General features: G+C 36.2%; 1 protein-coding gene across 3 annotated transcripts in view; it reads left to right on the forward strand.

The window, feature by feature from the left end:
* The window catches only part of EFCAB2 (EF-hand calcium binding domain 2), a 149,942-nt gene that overhangs the window by 124,739 nt on the left and 13,152 nt on the right, over nt 1-12,051 (forward strand). For 2 of the 3 annotated variants that reach the window (XR_004233963.1, XR_004233964.1), the window contains exon 7: nt 509-696. The gene's annotated coding sequence lies outside the window, so the exon portion shown is untranslated. Of the gene's footprint in view, nt 1-508; nt 697-9,296; nt 9,445-12,051 lie in introns of all 3 variants that reach the window. The other variant, XR_004233962.1, reaches the window with a different exon arrangement.

Below are 12,051 nucleotides of genomic sequence, written 5' to 3' on the forward strand. Positions count from 1 at the left end.
TGAAATATGATATGTTTGATCTGCATTCAAACTCTATCAGTTCTTTCTCTGGATGTGGATATCACCCATGTGCCTTCCATAATTATCTCCTTTTTCATCCTGCTTCATATAATGAGGTGGTTCTTCTCCTTGCTAAGGCAAACCACTCCACATGCACAAGAGATTCCATTTCATCCCATCTTCTCTAATAGATCACTTCTATCATCTCCACTCTCACTGATCTTCAATCAGTCCCTGTCCACTGGCTGCTTTCCTAAAGCAGTTCAAACATGCCATGTGTCCTCATTCTCAAGATCCATCTATCCATGCTAGGAAGTGCATGCATTTCCTTTCCTTTTCCTTTCTTTACTTTCTGCAGTCTGACTTCAGATCTCCTAATTTGACCAACACTGCTCTCTCCAAAGTTGCTAACAATTTATTAATTGTAAATGTAATCACCTTTTCTAAACTCTCTCAACAGTATTTGATATTGATCATTCTTCTTTCCTTAATACTCTCTTCTCTCTAGGTTTTCTGTATACTACTTTCTCCTGGTCCTCCTCCTCCTTGTCTGACTTCTTCCCAGTTTCCTTTGATTGAGCACTTTGGTAGAGAGATTCTTCTCTTACCCAGGAATAAGAGATCAAGGTGTTTGGAAGGTCACAGAAGAGTCATACCAGGTGTGGGATGCTGGAAGGAGCCCAGAAGATTGAGCAGGTGATGATGCTGTTAATTATCAACTTCTCCCCTTCCTAACTTCCTCATTCCATATCCCAGGAATATAGTTGCTATCAGACTTTTTTGGCCTCTGCAAGAAATATTCAGTTCACCATTTAAAGAGAGAACTCGGAGTCACTTGAGGAAAATGTGGTTTTGTTTTTTTTTAAGTAAAAATCTCCAAGATGGAGATTGAAACAATTCCTAAACTTTTAAGAAGAAGAACATGGTGCAAACAAATAATATTGTGTATAATTCATAGAACACTAGAATTGCTTTGTCATGATCATCTATAAGCTATAGGTATAATCTCAATAGTGCAATGGCCTTTCATGGCATATTAGTGGATGGAATTTGGCAGTTGGCTCAAGAGAGGATCTCAGAATCTGGTACTTTGTCTTGTTAGGTGATCTTCAGAATTTTCCTCAGACATTTCAGATGGAAGCAGTTTTCTGACATAGTACTGAGGACACAGAAGTTTTCTGACACAGTACTGAGAGATTCTAGGGAGATTTCATATTAAAATCATATGTAGTTTGGTAGAAAGAGTCCTGAATCTTGTGCCACAGGACTTAGGTTTAAATTCTGGTTCTGCTACTTATGTGACTTGGGCAAATCACCTCACCTGAAGGTGGTTAAGTTTCTTCATGTGGAAAAAGAGGACGTTAGGTTAGATTAAAAAAAATTTTGGTAACTGTATTTAAAAATAGTTGGTTTCTTTGTAATCCTATGCATTTTATTCTAGGCATATTAAAATATTTCTGAGAAGGGATCCAGAGGTTTCCTCAAATCCTTATTTGAGGGTCCATGTCTCAGAAAAGATTACAATCTGATGGGCTTTTGATGTTCAGTTATCTTTCAGTCATGTCCAACTCTTTGGGGATTTCTTGGCAAGGATAATGCCATTTTTTCTCTAATTCATTTTACAAATGAGGAAACTGAGGCAAAAAGAGTTAAATAAATTGCCCAACTATTAGTGTCTGGGACCAGATTTGAACTCGGGAAGATGAGTCTTACTGATTTCAGATCTGATACCCTATCAAATGCACAAAGAAGACAAAGACCATAAATATGGTCTCTGCCACCAATCAATATCAGTAACAAGCTAGCAACGAAACCATGATATTTGAAATTAATATTGAGTTCATTCAGAATCTTTTTTAAAATTAAATTAAAATTTTAAAAATTGTAACTTTTTATTGACAGAACATATGGCTGGGTAATTTTTTACAACATTATCCCTTGTACTCAGAATCTTTGATACCAAGTAAAAAAGAAATATTTGTGAAACCAAATAATTCACCAAAGTTTCATATATCCTGAGTAGAAAAATTGCAATAAGGAGAGACTGGATGTGGGTGATTTCAATTCTTTTCAATATTTCTGATTGCATTGTAGATATTCCTTAATTGGTGTAGATTTCAATCCATTCAGACTTCCTCATTTTTTGATGATTCTTATCTACGTTCTTTTAAAGAAAATTCAGCCAATGAAGTGGAGTTTTCTTACAGATTTTTTTCACTTTTCTTGAATATAAGTGCAATACTTGACTTTCCTGTCTCTCATCCCTTCATATGTGATCTACCACCCCCTTTTCCAAACATTTTTTTCTTTCATCATTTTTTTATGCTATTTATGTTCATAGCTCATCACTTGAAATATGCTGTAATCTATTTAGGGCCACCATGTATCTCTATATTGCTTTTAGGGATTCTTTCCATATTATGGTTATTAATGTGAGCATATGAGATAATATTTGTAAAGTATTTAGCACAATACCTGGCACATAGTACATGTTATGCAATTTCTTATTCCCTTCTCCTTCTCCTGTCTCCATCCTTCATCCAAGATTTATAATCATAAAACATCAACAAGAATATCGAGAATTAAAAGAAATAAATAAAAATGAGATTTTTGTGCTATGAGGGGTATATTTCCAAAAAATGAACCTGAAAATGTATGGGGTATATTGTATGGGAAATTAAAAACTATGGGGATCCAGGTTCTCCCTCATGTGACCCCAAACATTCAAGGGAAAATGATACCACAACTTTCTGGAGGAGAAGCAGAAAGCAAACTGCTAACTCTTTTTTGGCAAAACCTGGTTTATGGAATATCATATTAGGAAGAGGCTGCTATACTCTGAGTTCTCAAGGAAGTAGATCTAAACCTCACAGATCATTGGTTCTGTCCCTTTCCATTGCATTGGAACAAAGGCCAACAAAGACATGGTCCTCGTGGGTCAGGATCGAATTTAAGAGAAAGATGTTCATTCTTAGTAATCATCATTTGAAGGAAGTTATTAGCAGGAATGAACCACTGTAACATAACACATTTCAGAGGAAAATGCCACAAATGTCTAAGCAGAGAAATAGGAACTGGGGAAATAAACATGCAAATAAGAGTGACAACTAAAATCGGGTTGATGGGCCAAATGGCCATCTGCTTCCCAGTGGATTTCTTAGGCACTGAACATGTTTTCTAATAAACACAACTCAAAAAGGGGAAATAATACAAAATGACTTGTGCTCACGTTGGCTTTGTTGCCTGACAGCTTTGGGGGAGGTCGGGATTGCCCTGCAGGGGCACCAGTGTGAGATAACCTGAGAATTTTACTGACATCCATACTACCATTATCACTGGTGAAGTCCTATGACAAAAAATGTTCCTGGTTTTTTAATATTAAAAAATCATGTGAAGAATTTTTTTCTCACATAGTACATATTATTAGCTTCCTATCAGGATGCCCTAAGATTACAGACTTCTCAGATTTCAGTCCTCACTTCTTTTCTTTCTACTTAAAAAATTCAAATTGAAAAAATCTAAACTTAACAAAACCAAATAAAATTAGTATTTTTAATTTTTAATTTTCAAAACATGTGCATGGATAGTTTTTAGCATTCATCCTTGCAAAACCTTGTGTTCCAAATTTTTTTCTCCCTCCCTTCCCTCCATCCCTTCCTCAAGATGGCGAGTAATATAATATATGTTAAACATGTGCAGTTCTTCTAAACATGTTTCCACAATTATGATGCTGCACAAGAAAAATCAGATCAAAAAGGGAAAAAAGTGAGAAAGAAAGAAAACAAAATACAAGCAAACAATAAAAAAAAAGTAAAAATACTATGTTGTGAATTCACACTCGGTCCCCAAAGTCCTCTCTCTGGGTGCAGATGGCTCTCTGTTTCACAAGACAATTGGAACTGTCTTGAATCACCTCGCTGTTGAAAAGGGACATATCTGTTAGAATTGATCATCATATAATCTTGTTGTGTACAGTGATCTCCTGGTTCTATTTACTTCACTTCGCATCAGTTCATGTAAGTCTCTCCAGACCTTTCTGAAATCATGCTGCTGATTGTTCCTCATTGAACAATAAAATTCCATAACATTTATATACCATAATTTATTCAGCTATTCTCCAATTGATGGGGATCCACTTAGTTTTCAGTTTTTTGCCACTATCAAAAAGGGCCTCCACAAACATTTTTGCACATGTGAGTCTTTTCCCCCCTCTTTTTTTTTTTAAATGATTTTATGATACAGACTGGGTAAAGACACTGCTGGATCAAAGAGTATGCACAATTTGATAGCCCTTTGGGCATAGGTCCATATTGCCCTCCAGAATGGTTGGATCAGTTCACAACTCCACCAACAATGTATTAATGTCCCAGTTTCCCCACATTCCCTCCAACATTCATCATTATCTTTTCCTGTCATCTTAGCCAATTTGAGACACATGTAATAGTACCTGAGTTGTCTTAATTTACATTTTTCTGATCAATATCAATAGTGATTTAGAGCATCTCTTCTTGAATGAAATTGTTACTCATATCTGTTATGGACAACTTGCTTTTCCTTTCAGTTATGTAACACATTCAATGTGGAACCTTCAAGGATGTCTTTCTTGCCTGTTTCTTTCTTTTCTTTCTTCTGTTTTGCCCCTAGATTTTTCAGGCATGTCAGTATTTTGATTGATTTCTGTCAGAAGTCACCTCATAGTTTAGATTACATGCCTCATTTCTTAGGTAGCCTTAATCACTGAATGGACATTGCCTCAGTCAAACTGAGACCTGTTAAAGACCTTAGCTTAAAAAGCCCAGGACTCCCATTGTCCATATAATCCAAGCATCCAGGGCCAATTTCAGCATCCTGATCTATATCTTGCCACTGGACCCAGATGGCTCTGGAGGAGAAAGTGAAACTGGTGATTTTGCATAGCTCTTCCTTACTTAAATCCAATTCACTAGCACATTATAGCATCACCTCCCTGATGCTATGGTCCTCTTCAAGGACTATTTTATAGCTTAAAAGGGCCTTAAATGCCCTGTCCCCTTAGTCCCCACTTTCTTAACTTTTTCCTCAATTCTCCTTGAAGTCTTCTTCCATCCTCCTCCTTATTCCCACCTGATGCTTATAGAAAAGAATTTCACTGATATTTTTTAATGAGAGCAGCACAAGTTAATAATGTTGGTTCATCAGCTTAAAGTCATCCTCCTTTCTACTCTTCCTGCCTAATGCTTACAGGATAGGATTTCAACAGTATCTTTATGAGAACAAAACAAAGTGATGAGGTTGGTTCATCAACTCTGCAATTGCTGTCCTAGAAAAAACAAAAGTATTTCTTGCTTCTCAATTCTTGGAAAAAGTTACCAAAAACTGACAGGGAATTTTTACTAAGGCATTTGAAATTATCAATAAAAAAATTCGTAAAATTACAAGTTCCATTATATATGGATTTCAGGGGAATGAATTTATCTTTTCTGACTGACTACATTTTCATGGCCATTAGTGCTAGAGAACCAAGGATGACCATCTAATGATATGCTAATCTAAATTCAAATCAAACTACCAGAGAAGTATGGACTTTTTGGGAGAATTTTCCTCTGCTACTTTTTTTGTTTTACTTTATTTACTTAATAGTTCCTCCCAGTTACATTCAAAACAAAAAGAATTTGCATTTCTTTTAAAATTTTCTTTAAAAAACATTTTTGAGTTCTAGATTTTCTCCCTTATCTCCATCCACAATTAAGAAACCACTTGTGAAGTTATGTACAACATCTCCATAAAAGTCAAGTTGTGGGGAAAAAAACATAAATCTTTCCCCCTGATGAAAATAAAAACCCTCAAGAAAAATTAAGTTAAAGAGAGAGAAAGAGAGAGAGAGAGCAATAGTGATAGAGAGAGAGAAAGAAAGAAAGAGAGTGAGAGATAGTGATAGAGAGAAAGAAAGAGTGAGAGCTAGAGAGAGAGAGTGATAGAGAGAGAGAGAGACAGACAGACAGACACACACACACAGAGAGAGAGAGAGAGAAAGAGAGAGAATGCTTTAATTTGTATTCAGACAAATCAGTTTTTTCCTCTGGATATGGATAGGATTTTTCATCATAAGTTCTTCAGAGTCATTATGGATGATTGTACTACTAAGAATAGCAGTCATTCATAGCTGGTCATCCCAGAACATTGCTATTACTTTGTACACAGTACATTTCACTTAGCTTGAATTCATGGAGGATTTTCCAGTTTTTTTTTTCCTGAGAGTCTCCTATTCATTGTTTCCCAGAGAACAATAATATTACATCATAAAAACACACCACAATTTATTGGACTATCAGGGCATCCTCTCAATTTCCAATTTTTTTTCACCCTGAGAAGAGAGTTGTTATGAATATATTTTGTTCATATAGGTAATTTTCCTTTTTTTTTTTTTAAACGAATCTCCTTTGACATTCATTCCATTAGATCAAAGGATATGCATGAATTTGTAACCCTTTGGACACAGATCATATCTTTTAACCATTTATCAATTGGGGCATGACTCTTATTTTTTTATAAATTTGACTCAGTTCCCTCTATGTTAAGAAATGAGACCATATCAGAGAAACTTGCTTTGAAATTCTTTTTATAATTACTATTGGTAACTATTTCCTCTCATTTATCCTCTGTCTTTTTACCCTGTTCCTCCTCAAAAGTATTTTGGAACTGACCACTCTCTCCCCCAATATGTGCTCTCTTTTATCACCCTTTCCCCCTTCCCATGTCTTATTCCCCTCCTATTTCCTTCAGGGTAAGACATTTCTATACCTCTATTGAGTATGTATATTATTTCCTCTTTGAACCAGTTCTGATGAGAGTAAGGTTCATTTTCTCTCCCTCTCCTCCCCCTTTTCCCTTCTACTATAAAAGCTTTTCCTTCCCTCTTTTTTATGGCAGATAATTTGGATCATTCTGTTCTCAGTTTCTCTTTCTCCCAGTACATTCCCTTCTCACTCCTTAATTTCCTCATTTAAAAAAAAAGATATTATCCCTTCATATTCAACTTACCCCTTTGTCCTCTGTCTATTTATACACACTCTTTACTGCCATAATAATGAGAAAGTTCTAATGTTTGAAATTCCTCTATTTCATTGAATGACCACTTTTTCCTCTGAAGGATTATTATATTCAGTTTTTCTGGGTAGATGATTCTTGTTTATAATCCTAGTTCCACCGCTGTCTGGAAAATCATAGTCCAAGACTTCCAATCTTTTAACTTAGAAGCTGCTAAATTTTGTGTTTTCCTGACTGTGGCTCCACTGCACAAGAATTGTTTCTTTCTGAATGCTTGCAATATTTTCTCCTTGACCTGGGAATTCTGGAATTGGATATAGTATTTTGGGAGTTTTCATCTTGGGATCTCTTTGAGGATGTAATTGGTCAATTCTTTCCATTTCTATTTTATTTGCTGGTCCTAGAATATCAGGACAGTTTTCCTTGATAATTTTTTTAAAAAAATCAAAGCTTTTTTATTTACAAAACATACTCACGGATAATTTTTCAACCTTGACCTTTGCAAAACCTTCTGTTCCAAATTATCTCCTCATTCCCCCCACCCCCTCTCCTAGATGGCAGGTAGTCCAATACGTGTTAATTATGTTAAAATATATGTTAAATTCAATATATGTATATATAGATAATTTCTTAAAAGATGATGTCCAGGCTCTTTTCTGATCTTGACTTTCAGTTAGACCAATAATTTTAAAATTATCTCTCAGATCTATTTTCCATTTCAGTTGTTTTTCTAATGAGATATTGCACATTTTTTCTATTTTTTTCATTTTTAGTTTTGCTTTATTGTCTTGATTTCTCATATAGTCATTAGATTCTATTTGTTCAATTTTATTTTTTTAAGAAATTATTTTCCTCAGTGAGCTTTTCTATTTCCTTTCCCAATAGGCCAATTTTTTTTTTAAGGCATACTTCTCCTCATTGTTTTTTTGCATTTCCTTTTGCATCACTCTCAATTCCTTTCCAAATATTTCCTCTATTTCTCTTATTTTATTTTCAAAATCCTTTTTGAGCTCTTCCATGGCCTGAGCCCAATTCTGATTTTTCTTGGAGGTTTTGTATATAGGAGCTTTGCCTTTTTTTTAAATCACCTTTTGAGTGTGTGTTTTGATCTTCCTTGTCACCATAATAATTTTCAATGGTCAGAAACTTTTTATTTTTATTGCTGTCTGTTCATTACTATTACTTGGCTTTTAACTCTTTGTTAAAGCAGGGCTCTGTTTCCAGACTGGAGGATGCATTGTCCCAAGCTTCAGGGATTTTGTGCAGCTGTTTTCAGAGATCTGGGACCTGGACCACAAGCACTTTTCTGTCCCAGAGCTATTAGAAGTGTCCCTGTCCCACTGTAGCTATAAAATCTAATGTGCTAAAGCAAGCTGCTGGAATTGGGGCCGGCACACCAGACTCCTGCCCCATTGCCACAGACCTTTTCTGATGACCTTTTGAGTTCTTCCTGTTGTCCCGAGGCTGAGAGGTCCAGAATCCCTCAGCACTGCTGCTGATTAAGAGATCCTGCCTTGCTGATGCTGGGACTGGGCTGGCGCTGGGGCTGGGGTGAGCCTGTGCTGGGATTGCCTGGTAGGCTCCCACTCTGCTTCCACAGACCTTTTCTGCTGACCTTCAAAGTCCTCTTTGGTGTTTCTGGCTGAGAGGTCTAGAAGAAATCAGGACTGCCACTGATCCAGAGGTTGGCCTGGGTGAGGGTGGGGGCTGCCCTGGCACAGCCTGTACTGGGACTGCACCCTGGACTCCCACCCTAGGGTCACAGACCTTTGCTGCTGACCTTCTAAGTTACTTTTGACCGGAGAATGTTCTACTCCATTTTGGGGGTGGTGTTCTGGTGCTTTAAATTTGTTTTGAGTCATTATTTAAGGGAATTTGGAGCGGTTTGGGGGAGAGGTTGGGTGAGTTCCTGCCTGTACTTTGCCACCTTGGCTCTCCCTACTCCTCTGCTAGTCTTGTGCAGGTAGATGGGACAGTGTATATGGTGCCAGGTCTAGAGTCAGGAAGCCTCATCTTCATGAGTTGAAAAATGGCTTCAGACACTTACTAGCTGTGTGATCCTGGGCAAGTCACTTAACTCTGTTTACCTCAGTTTCCTCATCTGTAAAATGACCTGGAGAAGGAAATGGCAAAGAACTCCAGTATCTTTGCCAAGAAAACTCAACTAGGATCATGAAGTATTGGACACAACCAAACAATAAAAATAACGATGACAACATGACATAGCCTTGATTTCTGCTTGACTTTCCATGTTTCTGCCTTGCTTCTAGGAGCCAGTACAAGATGTTCAGAGCAGCAGGACCCCTGTAGACATGTGGAATCTTCCCTTTGCCATTTTCTCATAATACATCATATAACTAACTGTCATATATCTGCCAAGCTTGTTTAACACTATCAGAGCTAAAGAAGGACTCTAGGGTATGCTTCTGATATTATTTTGCATTTTATCAGTATGTATCCCCAAAACATATTTTTCCTTTTACCTTATTGAGAGTCTCATCTTTTGTATTTTCATATTTCTGTTGTGCTATAATTTTTTTTTCTTGCTCCTGTGGATCTACTTGAATTTTGAGTGACTGGCTTTGGACTCATCCTTTCAGCACTCTGCATTTCAAATTCTGTGAGGTGCATCCTGGAGCACAATTCCTCACCTGGTGTAATGGATTACTCAGAGTCTAAGAGTTCAAATAAACAATCTATACAGTAAGAGCATGTTCATATGTTCCCAGCTAAAAGCCCTCTGAAGATGTACTTAAAAGAAAAAAAACACTGGAAAAGTGATTAAAAATAATGATCAAGAAAGTTCTCTGAAGTTTTGACTGCTTGTTGTCAGTCTTGGAGCTAATTATAATATCTATATTTATAACTGTATGTATAATATTATACATACACAACTCAATATCTATAATTTGATATCCTTCTTGCCCCAAATGACCTGTAGCTGGGTCCAGGATGAATCTACCTTGGAACAAAATTAATCCAAGGTGCCCTAAGTCTGTTCCATGACTTATTTGTTCAAACCAGCTGACAGAAGAAAGAAAGAATTTGCAGCTAACCACAGGTGAATCACAAGTTCACTAGCTATTGTTGAGGAAGGATTTATTTTTTCCTAGTTCTGCCAGTATCTCAACTCACAACAACCTGACTATGCTTTTGTTGATTCACTGTTAATAAGGAATGTTTGCTAAATAATTAAACAGCACCTCAAATGTTTTTCAAAAGATCCATGGTCGTAGGGATGGTATGGAGGGAGAAAAGAATTCTCTATATTAGTACATATTGCATCTTTTATAGACCTTCTCATTCTCTTCTCAGCCAGGTTCTCCCATAGATGTTCTTAGGAGATAAATCCACTGAGTATGTCCATGTGATTTGCTCCTAGGTCTTTTCACATTTTGTGAATATTAGTGCAGCATTCCTCTATCTCATTTTCCCTATGTGACTAAACTCTTTCCTATCATTTTGGTCACACATTTTCTGAATGACATATTTTATGCTATTTCTTGCACATTAATTATCACAAAATGCTGCCACTTTAGTGAGTCCACAAGCATTTATCAAGTATTTTCCATATATCAGACAAGGTTCTAAGTGCTTGAAATACAAAGAAAAGTAAAAAAACAAAAAAGTAAAAAACTCCAAACAAAAAAAAAATCCCAATCTTCCTGCTCTTGGTTCCCATTGAATGGGAACACAACATATACAGATGATCAATAGAGGGGAGACATTAGAATTAAGGTAGATCAGGATCATGTAGAAGGTGAGATTGCAGCTGGGACCCGAAGAAAGCCAGGAAGCCAGCAGACAGACATTAGGAGTGAGAGAATTCTAGGCATGGGGGACAGTCTGTGAAAAGGTCTTAAGTTGGGAATTGGACTATCTTGTGTTAGAAACAGTAAAGAGTCCAGTGTCACTAAATCATTGACTACTTGAGGGGAATAAAGAAGACTAGAAATGTAGAAGGGGGCAAGTTTTGAAGGATTTTCCTTTTTTTAAATAAAAGAACATTTTAATAATGATGAAAATTGAAATACACACAAATCTTTTAAGTATTAACTTAGAAAAAGCGTTATTCTCATTTAGCAAAATAATGCAAAAAAAATCAAGGAATATTTATAAAGTATCTACTCTGTGCAAATGGCACCATGGATAGATATTGACCTGAAAATTAGGAAGATTCATCTTCATGAGTTCAAATTTTGAAGAGTTTTCAATGTCAAACAAAGGGTTTATTTTTAATCTTAAAGATGATAGGAAACTACGAACATTTATTGCATAAGGGGATGATATGGACAGACCTATGTGTGGGAAACTCAATTTGACAACTGGGTAGATGATAATAAGCTGGAATGGTGAAAGACTAGTGGCAAGGAGAACAACAGCAGAGTAACCTACCAGAAGTCTACAATAATAGTCAAAGAGTGAGGTGAGGAGTGCCTGTACTATGTCAGAGGAGAAGAGGAGTCCTACCTGAACCCATTATTTTTCTTTCCATTGACCTTTGGATTCTTGGACAAGGACCTCATATATAGAGTATAGAAAACTGCTAAAGGAACTAAATCATATCAATCTTGATATTCTTGCCATAAATAAAAGCAGAAGAAAGAAGTAATTTTCAGCTAATAGGAAAAATGAACTGCAAGTACTATCTGGAAAGACAAAGAAAAGAGTTGATAGGATGATTTTTATCTTATGCTCCAAAGCTATAAAAATATGATTTCACATGATATTTGGCCATACCAATGATAGTTATTTGCAAAAAGATTGTAATGAGAATAATTGCAATTTATACCAATGCTGGTTGCTGAGGATGAAATGGTGGGAAAATTTGATAAATAAGTTGCTAAAATTCTCCAAATCAAGTTTTACTCTGATACTTGGTGATTTTATTAAAAAGATGGGAAAAGATGAGAATAGAAAGAAATGTATGGGAAGGTATGGTTCAGAAAAAAGAAATGAGAGGCTAAATACTTGTTTATTACAAAAGCCTCAACCCTCTACATCGCAAATCTATTTTTTTTTCCT

The sequence above is a fragment of the Sarcophilus harrisii genome, chromosome 4, assembly GCF_902635505.1.
Source record: "Sarcophilus harrisii chromosome 4, mSarHar1.11, whole genome shotgun sequence".
Classification (NCBI taxonomy): domain Eukaryota; kingdom Metazoa; phylum Chordata; class Mammalia; order Dasyuromorphia; family Dasyuridae; genus Sarcophilus; species Sarcophilus harrisii.